The sequence below is a fragment of the Lactuca virosa genome, chromosome 8, assembly GCF_052849685.1.
Source record: "Lactuca virosa cultivar CGN04683 chromosome 8, Lactuca_virosa_CGN04683_v6, whole genome shotgun sequence".
Classification (NCBI taxonomy): domain Eukaryota; kingdom Viridiplantae; phylum Streptophyta; class Magnoliopsida; order Asterales; family Asteraceae; genus Lactuca; species Lactuca virosa.
Window position 1 is genome coordinate 208,891,164 of NC_136433.1, and position 12,544 is coordinate 208,903,707.

Here is a 12,544-nt window from a genome sequence, read left to right on the forward strand (position 1 = left end):
ATACCATATGTCATTTATAAATAGCCTGTCTTGTTATCCCCAAGAATATTGTAACCGTCAGAACCCTTCGAATGGAAGCAAAGCTCTTTCACTTTTGGGATGAAAAGCGAAGTCATATGCCAGAAGTTTGAAATCATCAGCCTTAGTTGGTATTACTCAGAGCCTCAAGGATTTCGTGAGTGCAGTGTTCCAAAGAATGTAGACGAGAAACAAAAATACGAAAAATTTGGAATATTGTGATATGAAAATGTCAATTTGACATAAAAGCAGATGAAATCCCGGGCAAAGATTACTTCATTAATCATTAAGAGAAATGATCAATAGCTTGTGTGGTTTCCCGTGAATTACAATCGAATACTTGTTGATAAGTATCGAAGGGCTTCTTTTATTAAGCTTCGTGGGTAGTTCAAAAAAATTTCGTTACATATCAACCAATGTAGTCAGTGACAAGTTTGTTTTGATAAATTTGAAAGGACTTTGACATTCGAATGAAACTCACACGGAAATCATATTCAAGAACAAAAATTTGTGCTGGATCTTGTTGGGTAACAAACATCATGGGTTTCGAATGTTTGATCAAGACCACTCATTCGAAATGAATATGATTTGGAGTTTCGAATTTTGGTACAGAAACAAAAGTTTCGTGAAAATCTGGAACATTGTTCCTCGTCAATTCCTTAAAAGTGTAGTGAAAATTGGGTTTCACTTTCATCACGGTCTCATGATGTCAGATCATAAACATAGATTTTTGATATGTCTAAGTCTCGATTGGTTTGATCAGAGACCTCTCGGACATATGTCTTCGTGTGTTATCGTAAGAACTTTATGGGTGAAAAAGATTGATGTAAGACAGGAAAAGTACCTCTGTTATTTTTGGACCAAACAGTAAACTCTTAACTCATTTTGAGAAGAGTCAGGTAGCTCAGAGACTAATGCGAATATAAGCCTGATTGGGAAGAAATTTTCGTATGAATAATTTCATTAAGACTTTCGTACACACACATTGAGTCATTGGAGGCTTTTGGACAACATGCAGCAGCATGCTTCTAGGGACAACTTAACTAGTTCAAATGATGAAAAATATATCGATTCATACGAAAAATGTACCTGACCCTAGAACTGCTAGCATAATCCACTCTGTATTTTCATGAGTATCTGCAACAAAATACTAAAAAGAAATAAGAATCAAAATATTTTTGTTGTTTTAATTTTTCGAAAGTAAAGACAGAACAAACGAAAATCTTTTTGGATTTTTGAATTTTCAAAAATTTAAATGACAAAACAAACGAAAATCTTTTTGGATTTTTGAATTTTTCGAAAATTTAAATGACGAAACAAACGAAAATCTTTTTGGATTTTTGAATTTTTTTTCGAAAATTAAAATATACTGTACTAGTTGCAAAAACACGAAATTTTATCATCCCCTGAAGGATACCAGTATATCGTCGATGATACCAAAATCCTAACGAAATTGTTCCTTTAAGATAACGAAAGATATTCTTCACAGCAGTGAGATGTGGTTCTCGTGGATTTGACTGATACCTAGCACAATTACACACAGAAAACATGATATCAGGTCTACTTGCTGTAAGATAAAGTAATGAACCAATCATGCTCCTCTAAAGAGTTAGGTCAACTACAGGTTTATCTAACGAAGGTGTCAACTTTATGCCAGTTGCCATAGGAACTCGTAACTTTGTGCTATTCGTCAATCCAAACTTTTCTAGCAGATTTTTCGTATATTTTTCCTGATTGATAAAAATCCCTTCTCTGTTTTGACGAATATTCAGTCCAAGAAAATTATTGATTTTTCCCATCATGCTCATTTCAAACTTGCTTTTCATCAAATCTTCGAATTCTCTAGACAAGGCAGGGTCAGTTGAGCCAAAAATAATATCATCAACATAAATTGGAACAAGCATTAGATGATTCCCAACTTTCTTTCGAAACAATGTGGGGTCAACAGATCCTTGTTTAAATTTAGATTGTTTCAAAAATGAGGTAAGAGTTGCATACCATGCTCGTGGTGCTTGTTTCAAACCATAAACTGCCTTATCTAAAATATAAACATGATCTGGATATTCTTCGTTAATAAAACCTGGGGGTTGTTCCATGTAAACAGTTTCTTCAAGCTCTCCATTTAGAAATGCACACTTCACGTCCATTTGATAAACATCAAAATCTTTGTGAGCTGCATAAGCCAGAAATATACGAACAGCCTCGAGTCTTGCGACAGGGGCAAAAGTTTCTTCATAGTCGATTCCTTCTTGTTGTGAATATCCTTTAACAACAAGTATGGCTTTGTTTCGAACAATGTTTCCATCTTTGTCGGTTTTATTTTTGAAAATCCATTTTAACCAGACAATCGAAACATTTTCAGGTTTAATATCTCCAAACCTTGTTTCGTTCAAATTCAGACAATTCAGATTGCTTTGCAACAACCCAATCTGAGTGTTCCATTACAATCTTAACTGTTTTTGGTTCAATTTTAGAGATGAAAACATTGAACATGCAAAATTCTTGATGAGTATTCAATACCTCATTCTTTGCACGAATTTGAGCTCTTGTTAAAACTCCCTCTTGTAGATTCCCAATTACTTGATCCTTCGGATGATCTCTTGTCCACTTTTCCATTGGCGGATATGATGGATCAAATTCCAAAGGTGCATCTTCGTACATATCATCACTCTCTCAACCTGCAATCGAATAAACATCATCAAAATCATTATTATTCTCAATGTTTTCTAAATGCTCCCCCTTAACATTATGCTCTCTCTCAACATCATGCTCCCCCTCAACATCATCATTCACTCTTCCATTCTCCCCCTCGAAAGAATGCTATTCCTCATCTAGAGTATTCGAATCCAATTGCTCCCCCTCCACTGGATTGTTTTGCATACTTTCGCCTTTCTCTGGAGAATTTGATGTTGATTCATCAGTAAGCTTTGTTAGTTCAGAGAGATGATTATCATTTGAACTTATTTCAGCATCAACAGCATGATCTGAAATTCCAAAAATTAAATCATAATCAATATCTAAGGTTTGTGAGGATGCAGATTCATCTTGAATGTTTTTTCAGAATAGGATGATTTTCAAACTGCAATGTAGTTTGTTTAATGTAGTAATCATCAAACGTAAGATTAAAAGTTTCTTCAACTTTTCGTGTTCTTTTGCTCAACACACGATATGCAACTGAATTATGCGAATATCCCAAGAAAATCCCTTCATCTGCTTTAGCCTGAAATTTCGTAAGATTGTCTTTGAGATTCATAATGAAGTACCTACATTTGAAAACATGAAAAAATTTAATGTTAGGTTTTCGATTGTTGAGAATTTCATATGGAGTAATGTTAAAACGACGATGAATGAAAGATCTGTTTTGAGTGAAACATGCGGTGGATACAGCTTCAGCCCAAAGGTATTGTGGAAGATTCGCATATGCCAACATAGTCCGTGCCGCTTCGCATAGAGATCTATTTCTTCGTTCAACAACACCATTTTGTTGTGGTGTGTATGGAGATGAAAAGTTATGCGAAATTCCTTTGTCCACCAAAAATGAATCAAGAACAATGTTCTTAAATTCAGTTCCATGATCACTCTTAATTTTTCGAACAATCTTCTTCAAAGTTGTTTCCATCTTTTTGATAAAGTCAATCATTATTTGTGCAACTTCGGATTTAAGCCTGAGAAAATAAACGCACGTAAATCTGGAAAAGTCATCAACAATAACTAAAATGTACCGTTTCTTGTTGAGTGTTGATATTGTGGATGGTCCACACAAATCAATATGTAAAAGCTCCAAAGGTGCGACTATTTTCGAATCTATCGTAATTGGATGACCTTGTTTATGTTGCTTGCCAACTTCACAAGCTGCACATAAATAATCATTGTCAAATTTAAGTACAGGTAAACCTCTTACCAGATCTTGTACCACAAGTTTATTGATGTTTCGAAAATTGAGATGAGAAAGTCTTCGATGCCATAGCCAACTTAAGTCTGTTGTTGCTTTCGAAAGAAGACATATAGCAGGTTTCCCTACTATCGGATTGATGTCCAGAGTAAACATGTCACCTTTCCTTTTGGATTTCAGTAACACTTCTTTTGTGTTGACATTCGAAATAACACTTCCTTCTTCGTTAAAAAGAACTTGATAGCCAGTGCCCACAACAAGTTGAGAAACACTTATCAAGTTATGTTGAAGTAGTGAAGTTTGGGAATAATCAAAGATGTCAAGTCAAAGGATATGGGAAGATCACGAATGGACGATTCACTGTGAATTGTCCATTCGTGATCTTCCCATATCCTTTGACTTGACATTTTTGATTATTCCCAAACTTCACTACTCCAGCATTTTTGAGACTTCAAAAATCACGTAAATTTTCCTTCTTCCCAGTCATGTGATGAGAGCAACAACTATCAATGTACCACTTGTTATCATATTGCTCGTCACATAGTACCTACAATCAATGGAAAAATTTAGGTACCCAAGGCTTTTTGGGTCCTTGGAAATTAGATTTCAATTTCGAATGAAATGAAGAACTTTTAACCCAATCACAAACTTTGGTTTTGAGACTATCAATTAAGTTTACATCTTCATTTAAAGGAACCGAAACATAAGTTGTTGATGGTTTCGAATATTCACTGACATTACCCTTCGAATTCTGAGTTTGTGAATGAACATTCTTTGCTTTTATTACTGGTTTCCATGCTTTAACTGATATATTCGAATCCTTAGAAGATGAACTGTCATTTGATGAAGTATTCACATACTTCTCATATGCTTCATGAATTTGCTCCTTTGAAAATGTATTCGACTGATACATCTTTCATTTACCTTCAAGCCAATGATCAATGTTCTTCCTTGAAGTCATTCCTTTTTCACGTGAAGTTTTCATAGTTTCTTTCTTCGTATGATTAGGAAAATTTGGCTATTGAGGAACAAAATCAACTTTTGGATTTGTTAGAAAAGATTGAGCATATGATGTATCAACTGTTGATTTAAAATGTTGACGTTGAAAGAATTTGTGATTTTGATTTGATTTATTTGAAAATGTTCTTGAATTGTTAGTTTCTGAAACTTCCGAAAACCTTGGTTGTTTATTCACTTCAGACTTTGAATGATTTGATTGAGATGAATGTTGAGGTTTTGTTGAAAAAGAAGACTTTAGCTTTGAAAACATTTTTGGGTGATTGTGATTCAGACATCTTTTGAGACTCAACATTTTGCCAAAATATTTTCTTTCTTGCTTGTCTTTTTGAAATGTTGTTTTCCTTTGAAGGATTTTTCAATTTGATCTTTAAACTCCTTAGAGTTTAGTTTGACAACGTTTTCATTTTCCTTTACAACTTGTTTTGAATTCTCTTTTTTAATTTTTGATTTTTCAACCCATTTTCTTTGTGGTTTTTGACGTTGGAACACATACGAATTCTTTGTTAAGTTGTTTTCAACTATGCTTTGATTGGCAAAAAAACCTTCATCAGTTGTTTTTGAATTATCCTCCTCAACTAACTTCTTTAATTCTGGTTTTATATTCTCAATATTTCCAGTAGTTACGAAAACTTGATTTGGAAAAATGACATCATCTGTATATTTGAAATTTGGATAAACCATTGTATTCTTTTCAAGATAGTGTTCACCTTTTTCATTCATTACTTTTTCGAACTTTTGTGTATCACCATACACTTGATCAACCATTATTCGAAGAGTTTCGTCCTCCTTTGAAGATTTCTTTTCCTTCGAAATTTTCTCTTCATTTTCATCATCACTATCATCAGTTTGACTGTCTTTGAGATCCACGAAGTTCATATCACAAACTTTCGAAGTTGAGGGTATATCAGTTTTATTCTCAACCATCAAATCCTTAACTATTTCTTTCCTTTTAGATGTTGATGCAACATTAACAACAGACAACTGAGAACAATCAACATCTTCAAGTTCACTAATTTCACTAATATTGTCAAAATTATCTTCAATATCAGCAAAATTAGATTGAAAATCAGATGTTAAATTCTCAGTCTTTTTCAAAATTTGAATTTGTTCAGATTTAGTCAAAGTATCATTCACGATGTTAACTAATTCATTCGCATCAAGACATTCATCAATTTTGACAATTCCATATTTATATCTATCATCAGGAACTTTGTCAAAATCAGCTATTATTTGCTCACAATCATACGAAATATTATCTACCTTAGCTCTTTCGAATGCTAGAAAAGGTAGTAATTTTCTATGTTGCTCTTTACTAATGTCACTTGAATGATGTAAATCAGTTAATTTGCCATAAATTCTTTTAGCAGAATTACAATAAGTGTTTCTTTGTGCTACCAAAAGTTTGACTTCACTCGTTAAAGTATCCCTATCACACATCATATTTGTTATTTGTAATTCCAAACATTCAATTTTTCTTATTTTCATATCTAATCGCTTTTTGGTCTCTAACAACTCCATTGACAATTTGTTGGCCTCATTGCTAGCAGACACAACAATTGAATCAAAATAAGTAACCGTCTCATCAAAAGATATTAGTTCAGAATCATAAGCATGTGTAGGAATATTAAAAGATTCGAGCATTTTACGTACCTTTGTTGTCATTGGAGATTTGTCTGCTGCTTTGGATACGAAGCATCGTCCTTTCACTTCGAATTCCTCATCATCTGAGTCCTCCTCCATTTTCGCATACAACGCTCCAAGTGTCGGATTTCGCATTTCTTCATCGTCTGATCCGGATGACCAGATTTGATAAGTTCCATCTTCATCCTCATGTTCACCCTTTGCTACCAATGACAAATTCTTGACTTTTGCACGAACCTCCTCAAGCCTCTCTGCATAATACGCCTCATCCTTGACTTTATTCTTCCTCTCATCCTTCTTCCGAAGCATAAATTCATTTGCAAGATGATTCTCACCGTTGCAATAATGACAATCTATTCCAGCATCACCTTTCAGCTTTTTCTCAATCTTTCCTTCAGACATTTTCGAATCTTTCTTCTCAACTTTCTTTTTCTCCTATTCAGCAGTTTTACTCACAGCACTTCCTTTTACCTCAGCAAGCTTAGTTTTCGGATTGAACGGCTTTTTGAAAAACTTCTTAACACGATTATTCGAGTAAAAAGCTATTGCCTCATCATCCGAATTCATGATGAATCCTTCTTCTTCCTCAGAATCACCATTTTCTGCTTCTTTCTCAGATATCTTTGACACAAGTGCCAATGGACCTTCCAAATTTAGCTTCGTTTCTTCAGCAATTTCATTTACCTCAGTTTCGTGTGTTTTCAACTGATTGTACAGATCATTGAGATTTGATGTATCAAAACTTTGCTGATTTTTCACCATCATACTAACGCTTCTCCATTCTTTTCGAAGACCCATCACAAAGATGAGATTGAATTCCATTGAGGTCCTGGTAATTCCATAGCGATTACAACGATAGATTAACTAATTCAGTCGATCATAGTAGACTTCGATTGTTTCACCTTCTTTTTGTCTGAAATATTTCAGCTCAACCAAACACTGTTTGACTGAATTGATTTTCGTCTTCTCACTTCCTTGAAACTTATCTTTCAGACTGTTCCAAATCTCCTTTGCAGTTGTACAACTCCTTATATAATTGTACACAACTGGAGGTAAAGCTCCTCGCAATTCTCTCATACACCTCTTCTCCAGTTTCTTCAGACGATCAGATTGATTATCAACTCCAGAACTTGTGGAAGAAGATCCGATTGGTTGAACATTCACTGGAACATTGACATTTCCAGTGATACATGACCATAATTCTTCATCAAGACCATTAAGATAATCCTGCATACGATCAGCCCACTGATCATAATATTCAGGGATTAGCATTGAAATTTTGGTTGATGAACCTAACCGATGAGAAAATGAGGTCATCGAATTGAGATTGAAACTCGCCATTGTTGTACGGAAGCTGAATTTGAAACTTTTTAAGAAGAATTGGAAATTTGAAAACAAACTTGTTGATTCAAATCGGAATTGAAAGAAAAACACTCGATTCAACAATTCAAATGCAGAATCAAATCACAGACTAAGATCTAGACAATTTTTCACGATCAAAAAGTGCGGAAACTTTCGAACCAAAAATTTGATTCAAAAACTTTTTGAATGGATGAAAATCAGATCACAGATGTGATTCCTGCTATCATACCAATTGATGAACCAATGAATTGAGCATAAAATGAATCAGAGTGTGAAATCAATTATGAATGCGAGATTGAACAACAGATGAGGGCCATAAGGTCCCTTAAATAGGGCACAGGCCCGGGGATTTAGGGTTTCCACCCACAGCGCCTACTCGGCGAGGCTACTCTTGGACTCGTCGAGTAGTTCATTAAACTTACGTGGCCACCCCGCTTCTACTCGGCGAGTTATAGCACCAACTCGTCGAGTAGATCAAAGATTCACAAAAATAAATAATTAAAATAATATACCTGAAAATCCGGGTGTTACATGCTAGTTATATGGTAGATTAGTAAATATGTATGATTACCTGTATTTGTTGCATATGTGTTTATATGTATATGTTGTATATATCGACATATTGTGGATGGGTTGAGGTGGTCCTGCTTTATGCTAAAGGTCAAGATACCCGGGGAGGTCCGGAAAGGTTGTAGGCCCTACGAGGCGGTCCAGTCAGGTCGAAGGCCCGTAGAGCGGTCCAGATAGGCTGTAGGCCCTGGAAGGCGGTCTAGTCAGGCTGGAGAATCATATTTGCATTGTTATCGTTGTTGTGTTGTGTGATGGTACTTTGGGGGAACTCACTAAGCTTTGGCTTATGGTTTCAGTTTATTGTTTCAGGTACTTTAGAGGATCATAGGAAAGGGAGGCGTGATCCTGCACATCTTCCTGTTTTAATGATATTGGATCTTGGGATACTTTGATTATGATTATACTTTTGAAACAATGGTTTTTGCAAACACTTTATGGTGAATAGGATGTTTTTGAAAATATTATGTTTATATGATTTTTGGGATGTTACAAGTTGGTATCAGAGCCTTGGGTTGAGAGAATTGGATGAACATTGTGTGAATCCAGATTCAGACTAAAGAAACTGCAAAAATTTTAAAATGGTTTTCAAAATTGTTTTCAAAAGTAATCAGGGAAGGATGCAATGTATACTATCAGTCGGAGCAAGAAAGTATACCCCGAGTTACCCAAACTATTATTTGATATAATGTTTATGGTAGAACAACATGCTAGTGGTAGGCTAGGGTTCTTCAGGAATTGCATGATAGAACTGCCAAATGTATGATGCCTGATAGCCTAGGAGTGCTTCTTGTATGAAATTGACATCATTATTGTAGTCGCTTAGCGTGTGCATCATAGTTGCACATAACTAAGATTTTATAGCTTGGGAATGTTTGATTTAGCCTTATTTCTTGTTCTTGTTTGATTAAGGACTTATGGTAGGACCAAGTATTCGACTGTCAATAGGATACAGTGTTATTGATGATTTGCATGAACGAGTGGCTGCAGGGTTGGTGGAAGTTTCATGGGTGAGTAGGTGTGTGAGCAGTTGGTCAGGTGAGGCATGCTTAGCCACTCTTTAAGGAGTGGGGATAGGATGTGTGTGTATCTTAGTTGTTGTATCTGTTTTGGGCGGTTGTGAGGCATGCTTGGATCTATGTTTTCTCTACTATACATGCAAATATTCAATATTCCAAGGTTTCATCCTAACTACCATAATATCAAGCAACTATACTACAAAAGCCTAGTTAGATGACATACATTTTGATGTAGCTTGAAGTCTTGAACTTTAAGAGCTTAGCCCCAATAGTGTGGAAGCCTCAAGTGGAATCACAAATCACCAAAAACACCTTGGAAAACTTGAGAGAATAGTAATCACCTAAGTTTCAATTGGACAGAAACTTGGAATCATGCAAGTTGTAATGTATGATGAATGAGAATTTTCATCGTTGGTAAATTAAGATTAATTCCTTATTCACATGTATATGTGAGTCAAGTGGAGGACTAGGGGATCGGGTACACTGGGTGTACGCTGGTCAAGATCCACCACAAAGATTAATAAGACTATTCGTCATGATTTACTAAAGTTTAGTAAACATGGTTATGCTTACAAGGTTAAGTATAATTCTGAAACATTGGAAAAGGTTCAATGTATGGCAGAACGAATGAGAAGAATCAAATTAGGCAGAAAGATAAAAGTTTCTCCAATCTGAAAAGATGGGAGAGTACTTTAGTATCGTGTTTTATGAGCATCTTAATGTTTATGGAAAAACCATATCACAATTGATCCTCTAAATACATCTTAGTGCATTTGTATGGCTAAGAAGAGAAATCGTGAATTGTTGAAATAGTTTAAATCAAGAAGATGAGTCATACTTCGTTCCCAAAGCAAGTCTTAGAGTCATACTCCAAGATTTTAACCTTGAGTGACATGATCTTAAGAAAGGTTTAAAACACTTATCAAATGTAGAGTAAAAGTTATTCTACTCTTGTACATTTGAAATTGGTAAGTTGTGATGTTTAGGATAAAACAATGACCAACTAAGGCTAATTGTGTGAAGTGTTAGTCTTGATTAGAATCCACACTAACTCTTGAATATTTGTTTATCAAGAATGTTTCTTGACAAAGTGAATCTTATATGTCAAGAGGTCAGTGGGAGTCTTAAAGATCTTGACAAGTTTCAAGAACTAATCAAGAATAAAACCTATTGTTTATCACTAGCACACAACTTGAGGTTAATAGCCTATCGTGTTGACATATTCTTATTTCTGTGCCCATTCCAGTTAAAATTGACTATGCATGTGAGTTCTATGAGTTCTCAATTGTTTGCATAGCTACTTGGAAGCAATGGTAGACCCTTGTGCTGCCAGGTGGCAAGAAATTAAGATTGAACAAGTTAAGTCCATATGATTTTGGATTTGTCGCTAACCTTGTCTTGTGATTATGGTTATGACAAATTCACATGGATAGGAACACATACATCATAAAATCTAAGTGTCATAAGGTTTCTCTCCGATTCATGAAAATGATGGTGAGGAAATGCTTTCACTAAGTAGATTTTAAGGAGATAGAAATTGTGATATTTGCATTCTAAAATTCAATTATGATTACGACATCCCTCTTCAAAATTCGAATTGTGAGAAATGGCAAAGGTCTAAACATTTCAGACTTATGGTTGTAAGTTCTAAAATTGTTAAGACACACATGTGAGCTATCTAAGGAAATGTGTATGATTTTGAGAAGCCTAGATAAAGTCTTATCGAAGCATCTCGTATCAGAAATCTGAACTTTGGTAATGAAAGTCAATAAGTATTGATTTCTACAAGTCTAGCTGATTTCTGAATACATGTCAAAGCTAGTGGGAGCATAAGTGTTATGCTAATAATAATTATTATGCTAGTGGGAGCATAATTATTATTGCATGTGTTGTAAGATAGCAATGTTACTTATTGAAAACAAAAGTTTCAAGTCGCAAAGTCGCAGGGTTTGAAAATTTGTTTTGCTATAATTAAGGGAGAGGAATTTATACTTCATTTCAAATCTAAAAGCTTAGATTGTGAGATTTTAATCAAATTTAGTCAAATATATATGAATGTTATGTTGGAATGGTTCAACATAAGGAAATTCTATATGTGGAAATGTTAATTGCATTATCAAAATTTGGTTATGATTACGACATCCCTCTTCATAATCAAAATTTTGAGAACATGGCAAATAGAAATATTATAGCAAAAGACTGATCAAGTATCATGTCTTTATGTTAGACATTATAAATCGCATCCCATATGCTTCGGGTATAGGATTGATTGCATATGCTATAATATTCTCGTGTTCTAGTTTTCCGAATGCCTAGGGCGTTTAGAGGGAAAAAGGAATAGAACCGGATATGACTAAAGTGGTTAAACAACTGTTAAGGACAATCTAAGGTTCGCCAAGGATTGGTCGCTTAAGGACAGTTGGAAGTATTGTAATGGAAGGACCGTATTGACATTATTATGAATAGACATGAGTCTATTAATAATGAATTGGCGTATGGAAAATATGGAATGTTTCCATATTGGGAGTTGAAGAATAGATGAGAAAGTTAGAAACTTTTATGCAAGAAGGATGTTCAAAGGAATGTACTTTGAATTTGAGACTTCATTTACATGGAATTGTCTTGTAACAATCTTTAAAGGAATATTTTGTAATATCATTGGTCAAGTCTCTATGACTTTTGGCACCTAGACATTACAAAACAATCATTGGATGATAGTTTAGAATCTAACACTTTCTAGCAGTGACAAGAATTTGGAATTCTTACACTTGCAATAAGGATTTGGAATTTTGAAATGAGCATCATTGAAATGTTTTTCAATTGATCTATTTCACAAAGAAAGGACCATAGACAAATATAGTGTGCATGCTTGGTGCATGGCATAACTATTGTTTAGACAAACATATTATGCATGCTTGGTGCATGGCATAACTATTGTTTTAATTCAAGCATTAAGTTGATTATTCGAAACATTATACAATGAATAATAAGTAATCAATATGACTCAAAAGTTTTTGGGCCATAT